Source organism: Microplitis mediator, chromosome 1, assembly GCF_029852145.1.
Source record: "Microplitis mediator isolate UGA2020A chromosome 1, iyMicMedi2.1, whole genome shotgun sequence".
In the NCBI taxonomy this organism is placed as follows: domain Eukaryota; kingdom Metazoa; phylum Arthropoda; class Insecta; order Hymenoptera; family Braconidae; genus Microplitis; species Microplitis mediator.
In genome coordinates, this window is record NC_079969.1 from 24,602,111 (window position 1) to 24,612,445 (window position 10,335).

General features: G+C 30.8%; 1 long non-coding RNA gene across 1 annotated transcript; it reads right to left on the bottom strand.

The window, feature by feature from the left end:
• Positions 1–901: 901 nt before the first annotated feature.
• On the bottom strand, positions 902–8,583 carry LOC130667570 (uncharacterized). Its single transcript, XR_008989863.1, has 3 exons — positions 7,911–8,583; positions 3,287–3,770; positions 902–1,140 (listed from the first exon to the last, which is right to left on the bottom strand). It is a non-coding gene; the product is annotated as an uncharacterized LOC130667570 (long non-coding RNA).
• Positions 8,584–10,335: the final 1,752 nt, after the last annotated feature.

Sequence of the window (10,335 nt, forward strand, 5' to 3'; positions counted from 1 at the left end):
GTATAATTCTCGATTGCGGTATCGACAATTTATGGAATCGTTTAAATTTTTTAACGTTTAAAAGTAAGCTATTGTTATTTATAGTAAATTTACAGTTAAAATAATATTTAAATGATGAAAATATTCTCATTATATTGCATAAAACTTGACAACTATTCATTGAAGCACATAGGTAGCTATTTTCAGAAGATTCAGGAACTGTCTAACGAGAGAGTCGTTCGCAAAAGTATATATACTAAGTAATATAGAGTATGACAAGGGAATCAAGACCGGATACAATTAAATGCTTGTGCCCGAGTGGTTGCATTGTTTAGGGTGGGTGCCCGCTGTACCCGTGGTTGGTGTATACGATCCGTCGCGCATGAGGTGGTCCCCCACATTCTTGATATCTATCGGCATTGAACTACCGAGTTATATTTGGTTGAGATTCAGTTGACTCGACATGTCACGTCGTTTGTATTGAACATATTTATTGAACCGACATATAGCATTTGATGTAATAATACATTATATGGCTGCGATTGGTTCAATATCTCAATAAGAAGAACACGGAAAATAAAATAGTGGAAAAATTAAACGATATCCAGGATTTATAACAGTTTCAAAAATGAGCCAAGTCTTTCTACTTCGAAACTGTAAAAATTTCATTGTTTCTGAGACGTAACAATTATTAGAATTTCGCATAGGACTTTTTTTGGTCCTTAAGAGCAAACAGGGTTCCTTATACGTTAGAAAGTTAAAATTGGTGTCGATAATTGTAAATACTTTTTTATACAAGTGATTTGTTTTTGCACTAAAGACTGTAATTTTTCCGATGCTATTTTTTCTATGAATGTTGCACGCGCAAAAGCGAAACAAATTCATATTACCTTTGTTTATATGTATGTATAAATACCTTGAAATTTCGCTGGTGAAACGAATCAGAAATGTTATTTAGTTGATTTACCCGCAACGATCCATCGACGAGTTGAGATCATCTTCTTTTTATTCACCGTGAAAACACGTGCCGTTTGGTTACTCATCCGTAACAGTTGTAGGGTTAGCCAATTACGTTGTATGAGTAATTTATCGCTCTGTATCTTTTCCACTTAAAATGTATCACAATATCCTTTACCTGAATGGTTCCCACGTTTTTATTGCCTACAATCATATTTTGTGTAAAATTTGTAATTTTTTTTTTTTTTTCAAGTTTAAAAAATTATGCAACTAAAAGAAACAAAATAATATTATGCAACTAAAATAAACAAAATAATCCACTATTTCTAGTAATTTAGAATCTTTTTAACGTCGACAGTTTGATCAATTCGTTTCCGAATATTTTTTGTTTCTTTTAATAGAATATATAAATATATATTTTTGTTCTACAAAATTAAGACTAGAAATCTTAATTCCCAAACAACAATCTTGTACAAGGCTTGAGCAAGCCTGGTCTCAAGTTCGATAGACGTTAGTGTCTTTTCCTACCTATGTGTCTTGCTGCAGATACTTATTGTGGCTAGATTTCAATAGCAAGTCTAGTACAAGCCTTACACAATAAATTCGTGCCAGATGATAACTCAATTCTGGAGGAAGACTATAGTTGAAAATAGTTGCGCATGGCTTGCTCAAGATCTGCTCAAGGCTCAAAATTGACCTTCAGCTTTGAGCAGATCTTGAGCAAGCCATGCGTGAGTACCTGCCGTAAGTTACTGGTGCAAGAAATGCGCCAGAAACTTTTAAACTGCACCGCATCTAAGATATCTTCAATATTCTTGTGTACAATGCCTTGAGCAAGTCATGCACAAGTCTTGATGACGATTTCTTGCTACATGATCTTGCGCAAGACCCATACGTAGAAAAAGACACTAGTGACTAAGGGTTTTGCTCAAGACACTGGCACCAGAATCTTGCTCAAGCATGTGTTACTTGTGGGTTTAATTATTAAATAAATTACCTGTAGAATGCCCCATAAAATCCAACAATATGAACAAAATTACAATCATGAAGTACTTTAAGCTCACGAATAATTTGTTTTTTAATCGCAGGTTTAACTTCTTCAATATTCTTGTATACAATGCCTTGAGCAAGTTATGCACAAGTCTTGATGACGATTTCTTGCTACATAATCTTGCGCAAGACCCATACGTAGAAAAAGGCACTAGTGACTAGGGGTTTTGCTCCAGAATCTTGCTGAAGAATGTGTTACTTGGGTTGTGGTAATAACGATTATTTTGTGAAATCTTAGAAAGACCGACGGTAATGACTTTTTCAATGTAAGCCTCTGGTTTTTTATGTACAGAGTGTTCGATTGTCGGTATTATGCACTGTTTTCCTTCAATTACTTCAGTAAAACTAAATGTTAATTTCAAAAAGTTATGAATTTTCGTATAAAATTCTTAAACTTCAAATATACTAATGCATTTTTGAAAAACCAATATTGCAAACAAGTATCGTTTAAATATTGATAAGTTTTAGATAATTCAGACTGTACAGTTTGAAAATAAGAACATTAGTTCCTACGCAATTATCCAAGCAAATATACAATATTACTTCACTAATCGTTTAATATAATTATACCTGGGACTATTTATAATTATGATTATGGCTGTTATTAAATAATCAAGAACCCGGATATGTTATTTGTTGTTACGTTCTATCCATTTCCATTTCGTTAATTGCAACCATCCAAGACTCAAAAAAAATTAAATTTCGTTTTTTTGCTCATAAAATAAAACTAGAATTGTTCTTTTTTTTATGTACCTGAAGATCGGAACATTTTTCGCGTAACGAATATAAAAAACGAAATGAAAAGAAAAAAATCTACTGGATCCATAGTAATGATCCAGTATCTAGATCGATCTAGATTTCTGAAATGTTTCGCATAAGTGCTAATGTGTCAGCCGAAAATTACAGGGCAATTCCAAAGCTACATTTTTCTTTGATAACTGAGATGTTTGCAATCTTTAGCTAGAGCTAGAAATTTATTAAATTTTTTTTCTTATAAAAAATTTGTATTGAACTTAATGAAAAGATCTGTTGGTAAAGAGGCTTATCTATAAAGAAATATAAGATATATACATATGATATTATATTCCCATGAGATGAGATAGGTGTAACACTATTGATCCCTAAAGAATATAAACGGGTGCGGTAATACGTAAGCTCAGAGTCTCTCGTGTATGGTTTAAGCGTCTTGACGGCGATAAGAACGTTCTGATTTCATTGCCGTCAAGATAAAGAATAATATATTAGAAATATATATAAAAGCTCAATACAAGTAGAGAGTGTAGAGTTAGAGTATACGAACCGCAGTAAACGGCTAAGTCTTTACCGAGCTTCTCCGGGATACACAGGATGGCTTCTTATTGCTCTGGTAATCGAATATCTTTCTCCCTCTCTTATATATTTCTCTCATTCTTCTTCCTAATCTCTTGCCATCTTCCAATCCTCCTCTTTGCTTTGCTTCTCATGATCTATCTTTCGCAAGCCGTCAGTCGACGCAAGCGCAATCTCAAATAATTCATAGCACATGACATAGTACTGTAATCCCTGGATTATGCTTCATTTTGTGTTTCTCTGGCGCAATTCACTGCTATACTAGATTTACAGTGTTAAGAGTTAAGTGTATATGTACATCATCCATTATGTTACATTATTTGAAAGTAATGGACCATTTATCCTTTATCTCAATCTCTTTCTTCTCTATACAATTTATATATATATTGGAGTATATTAGTACCAGACCATTTTAACTCAAAGTTTTTGATGACCAACATTTACAAAATGTATACCTGCGTATTTTAATAATACCTTTATAAAATCTTCAATAATAGTTCTGATGTATCCAAATAATGTTTCATTATTTTTTAAATAAAAGCTTTCGACAATATTTATCAATTTAAAAACTAGCTACTCTCTAAACATGAATTAGTGAAAATAAGTGAATATTCACTAATTCCAAGGGCAAACCGAACCACTAATTTCAAAAAGTGATTTGATTGGCACTCAGAATTAGTGAATATTCACTTATTTATGTTTAGAGAGTAAGAAAGTCTAGATCCCAAACCGTCTAAAGTTGAGCTTTTTTTGTTTTGCATTAGTTTTGAAAATCTCAATTTTATGCATCTTTGAAAAATAAGAATTTTTCGCCTTCTAATTAAAAAAAATATGATTAATTAGAGCCATGTAAAAATACGTGCATGAGCTCTTAGGGATGTCTTCATCCAATTTTTATCGGAAGCTAAAATTGGTGAAATTCTTTTATGAAAAAAATTTTCAAATAATCTTTTATTATCTCAAATCTTTTCATTTGCTCTGTTTTTTAAAAATCGTCTTTATTATTTATGCCGAATCATACAAATTACCAAAGTCGGGTATTGTACACGGAGAAAAATGGGCTTAAGAAATCTACGAAGTTTTATTATGCTGTCGACGAAACTTGAAACAGGAAGTTGAGTTGCCAAAAAATTATTATACTAAACTACAAAAAATATTATACATTTAAAAATTGTAATGAATATTATTTGTCTCAATAAGGAATTACAGTAGAAAATACAACATTTTTTGAGGCTCACAATAATTATAGTGCAGCATAATAATTTTTTGACCACTCAACTTCCTGTTCCAAATTTGGTAGACAGCATAATAAAAATTCGTACATTTTTTGCCTTCGTTTTTCTCCGTGTATTTAATCCTGGCCAGGTGACACATCAGGCTGAAAATTGGAGCTTGCCCTGATCGGGTCTCTCATAAAGCCCACGTATGTAATCGGGGTTTTTTATCCCTCCCCTATCGGGTACTGTTTGAAAATCAGACAGATAATTTTTCTCCTGACTAATCCTGAAACTGGTTCCTAAAAATCGAATTCTCTACTTTTATTATGAGACTATACTTGAAATAAAATTCAAAACTCGATAGAGAAAAAAAAAAAATATGAGAGTTAAATTCCAATTACGAATGATATTTTGATCATCAAAAAACTTGACTTATCTGTAATCATCATGAATTATTAACAGTATTAATATCATTATTTATCTATAATCTCGAGTCACCAAAAGTATTAACGAAAAAACACGATCCGATATCTATATATCTAAAGATTATTTAATATATAAATATATACTATCCGAGATAGGTAAAAGAAATAGCCACAACAATATACAAGTTGAGTGTACAGTAACGCCATAAAAACTAAAGGTATATAGACTGATGTATCCTCATAACGAGCTTCGTGACTTGCATCTTCAACCCAGAATGCATTAGCTATATTTGCATTTAATTGCTGGTTGTTTGTTTGACGTTCGCGCGACGACGACGAACAACGACCAACGACAACTACACAACGACAAAGAAGATGTAATGATGATTACAATACAACTATATAACTGTATAACTATATATTATAAGTATTACGCTACATACATAAGACCATAGAGGCCTGATGGTACTGGTACTGTCGACATTTCCGCTGTTTCAGGTCATTTGCAATTGTATTTATATAATAAACTCAAAAAAGTCACACCATATGTCGATGACTTTTAGTAAAACGCCGGGAATAAAAAAAAAAAATAATAATAAATAAATATATAAAAATAACTTTTTAAAACACGATTGGGAAGTGACTGATTCTTATCTTATGCGGGCTAATAACAATGAAAATTAAAATAAAAAGTAAAAGATAATAGTAAATAATTATAACTTACTGTAAAACAAAAATATATAATATATATCATGAAATCTTGAATAGTCATACCTCATAACGTTGATGTAAACCATGAGAAATACATTTCAACTGTTGGTTTAGTAACTTTTTTTTTTACCAAAGTACTAATTGTGGCCACTGCTCTATTTTTGGACATTTAATATTTTGTTCTAATCAGTAAAAAATTATAAAATAAAGTTCTATTATAATGTAGTAATTAAATTTTCTTTGAACGAATTGAAAAAATTAATCATGTCATTGCGTACAGTACAAATTATTTTATTAAAATTTTTTAAGTGGCCAAAACTGGTCCTAAAGTGGCACAAGACGTATCTCTACCCTATCTTGGAGAAATTGTTATTTTTTCAATTGATGCTACAATTTTTTATTAATTAATTGATAAAACTTTGATCGGTTATGAAAGTTCGAGGTCATTTAGTGTTTTTTAAAAGTGAGGAAAGTTGTGTAAGAATGTCCTTAAGGTTGGGCAGCACTAACCGAATTTTCAAATTTTACTTTTCTAATTACGTCACCGAAATAATGAAAATCTTACGGAAAAATTGATCTTGCACATTTTTTTGGAGGCTTTAAAATTTGCTGTCATACCAATTGATCAATAAATTAAAAGAAAAGTAAAAATGTACCTGAAGATCGGAACGTTTTTCGAACAACGAAAATGAAAAAAGTTGATGAAATTTGACTGCTTAAGGAGTAGTTTCGGAGTTAAGGGTTGGCTTAAGATTTTCGGCTGACATATTAGCATCTAAGTGCGAAATATTTTAGAAATCTAGTCATCCAGTAGATTTTTTACTATCCAAATTTTTTTTTCGTAGGGCGAAAAACGTTACGATCTTCAGGTACATAAGTAAAATTCAAAAACTCGGTTCGTACCAGCTTTCAAAATTATCTGCGCTTGAATAAATTTATGACAAGTTCGTCAATGTATATTTAATGTAATTATAATTTTAGGTCGACTCCAAGTAATACATATTTTAAAAAATTATTAAACCAACAGTTGAAACTTCAAGGTATTTGAAAATTTAAAAAAGGTGGGGGGTATTGTCTAAGAATGTCCTTAACAGGGGTTATCAGATATTTTCGGCTGGGTTTTTTTTCGGAAACAAAACCTCTAAACACAAAACACAGACCGCACATTGATGCCCTACTGTCTAATCTAGCGAAGTTCGCTCTAATTGTTTCATAATATTCGTTTGTTTAAGAGAAAAACTCGGCCAAAGTTTTCATTTACTGCACAAGTGCAACAAAGATAGTATCGTTCGTGGGCTTGAGTGTAATAGAGAGAAAAGTGCGAACCCTTCTTAAGTAAAAATATCTCAAAAATTTTTTCACTCAAGAACATCTGGCCAGTATCTACATTTTTATCATATTCCTATTAAAAATGACACATACCGAGAAAAAAAATTACTCTTATCAAAAGAAGCATTTTTGATTCAACAGTTTACGACTTTCGTTATAATTGTAATTGTACTTATGATTAAAGTTAAAATTTCTTGATATTCAAAAGATAAACTGTAAAAATTTAATGAGTGTGAATGTAGCAGACATCAGACAAATTTAAAACTATAAATAAATAGAGTAAATAATTAAAAAAAATATAAACAAGAAATGCACTTACCAATTTGAAAATTTTTTAAATGTGCATTTTTTTTAAATTTTGTTTTATTCATTATTTACTCTATTTATTAATAATTTTTAATTTTTCAGATGTCTGCTGCATTCACACTCATAAAATTTATCTTAATAATCGATGATACCGAAGTTAGCCGACGTCTAATAATTTTTGGACTTTTTTAGACACGATAAATTATTAAAAAAAAAATATTGGAAAAAATTGCACCTACAGTTTTTTTAATTTTCTAAATATGCACATACTTAGTTTTTTTTTTTTTTAAATTAAATTAAATTGTTGAAAAAAAAAAATCCGAAAATCGTTAATTGTCTGTTAACTTACGATCCTGAAGTCAGTAGACAATTAAAAATTTTTGGGTTTTTTTTAACAATTAAATTTGAAGAAAAAAAAAATAAAAAATATGCACATGTAGAAAATTTAAAAGACTAGAAGTGCAATTTTTTAAAATATTTTTTTTTTTAATAATTTGTCGTTTCTAAAAAAGTCCAAAAATTATCAAACGTCGGCTAACTTGAGTATCATGTTAACTTTTGGATCATAATAATTGATATTACTATAAAAAATATGATAGAAACTTACGCGTTGATGTCGGCAGTTGGGATGAAATCGTTGAAATTTCTTTTGTTGCTTTTTTTTATATAGATAGATATATTTATATTAGATATATAATATATAGAGATATCCCTGACCTAAGAAAAACCTTTTTACGATTGATCCGTTATCTTTTATCTGAAATTCTCAAGACTTAGGATCCTTTAGTTCTCTATAGCGGATTCTTGCTCTTTTACTTTATTACCCAAACCCACCATCATCCCTTGGGCTACCAATCCTGAGTAAAGTTTGTTATACAACTTGGTACGAACATACGAACTTCCGAAAATGTCTGTCTTTATCAGTTACTAGTTACACTAGTACTAGTTGCTAAGGTAAGCTCTTGGTGACGATTTTCTTTACAAGTTTGAGTTGATTTTGGTGCTGATGCTTTACTTGGTGACTTTGTGTGCTTCTCAACTTAACGAAAAACTTAGTTATCATTGTCGCATGGGAATTGCCAATGAAACCACCGTAGTTTAACTTTTGTGTCTGTCAGTACTAAGAAGACAATAGATATCCTTGATGAATCAACAAATAATTCATTATGTTGCGGTCTAGTCATCTTTTACTTTTTTATTGATGTTGGAATTTTTAACCTATTAATTTATTTTTATTTTACTGAGTAATGAAGAGTAGATACTCAAGAATACTTTTTTTTTGTTACTGTAAGCGTATTGATACAAAGGAACGAGTTGAATTGAAGAGGATAATCGAGTATCAATTGTCGTAATTTTCAATGAGCTGAGGAAAAATGTGAGACTGTAGCGACATCTAGACAAATAAGGGTCAAAATTACTTTGTTGCTGTCGATCGGTAAATTTGAATATTTGAAAAATTATTAGAAATGGGAGAAAAATAAAAAATGATACTGAAGTTAGCCGACGTCCAATAATTTTTGGATTTTTTTTTTAAACAATGAATTATTAAAAAAAAAATATTTGAAAACTGCATCTATAGTTTATTAAATTTTCTACATGTGCATATTTTTATATTTATTGTTTTTTTAAATTAAGTCGTTGAAACAAAAATTCGAAAATTTTTAACTGCCTGCTAACTTCAGGATTATAAATAAAAATCGTGTGTCAAAACAAAATGGCGGCAGAAAATGATAAAAAATATTTAAAAAATTAAAAAAAAAAACACTTGAGTGTTTGAACAAACCTTGGTGGAGAAATAATATGCAGAAGGGTGTCCTAATACACTTGGAGATTTATTTTAAATTGCTCCAAGTGCATTGCAGCCAAAAAAACGTCACTTAACTGCTATTTCCCACCAGACGATGCCAGATGATTTTGCTCAGGAACTTGGAAGTTATCAGCATCAGGAATTCGCAACACTTTACACTGGCACTGAACACTCAACACTTAACGACACCACAGACACTTTGCACAGTTTAAATTTTACAAACACTGGACATTTTAATTAAACAATTACTATGAGCAATAAATTTTATGGATAATTCCGCGAATTAACTGCAATACTGTTTCAATTCAAACGTAAAGAAAGATATGGACTACTACTGCCGTTGTTGATGATACTGACTGCTGCTATTGGACCGCCAGTAGATACAAAGCAATCGATTTTGCGACTATTCGACCGCCCCCTACTTTCGCAAACATTTGAACGTTGAATACAGTTTGGCGCAAAATTTCAAAATTGAAATTTAACAATTTTATTAAAATTTATTTGTGTCAATCAGGAGACACGTAAATATATTAATTAGATAAAAAAATATACTCAGAAATTTTGTAGTCGAATTAATATTATTGAGACAAATAAATTTTAATAAAATTATTAAATTTCCATTGTGAAATTTCGCGCCAAGTTGTATTCAACGTTCAAATTTTTGCTAAAGTGGGGGCGGTCGAATGAGTCGCAAAATCGAATGCTTTGTATCAACTGGCGGTTCGATAGCGACAGTCAGTATCATCAACAATGGCAGTAGTCGTCCAGATCCTTCTTCACATTTAATTTGAAACAGTATTGCAGTTAATTCGCGAAATTATACATAAAATTTATTGCTCATAGTAATTGTTTAATTAAAATGTGCACTGTTTGTAAAATTCAAACTGTGCAAAGTGTCTGTGGTGTCGTTAAGTGTTGAGTGTTCAGTGCTAGTGTAAAGTGTTGCGAATTGATGATCCTGAAGTTAGCAGACAATTCAAAATTTTTGGATTTTTTTTTGAACAATTAAAGTTGAAGAAAAAAAAACTAAAAATATGCACATGTAGAAAATTTAAAAAACTACAGGTGCAATTTTTTTTCTTCTGGGTTATCGTCTAAAAAAAAATCAAAAAATTATTAGACGTCTGCTATCTTCAGTATCATTGCGAATTGCTGGTGCTGATAACTTCCAAGCTCCTGAGCAAACTCATCAGGCATCGTCTGGTAGGGAAATAGCAGTTAAGTG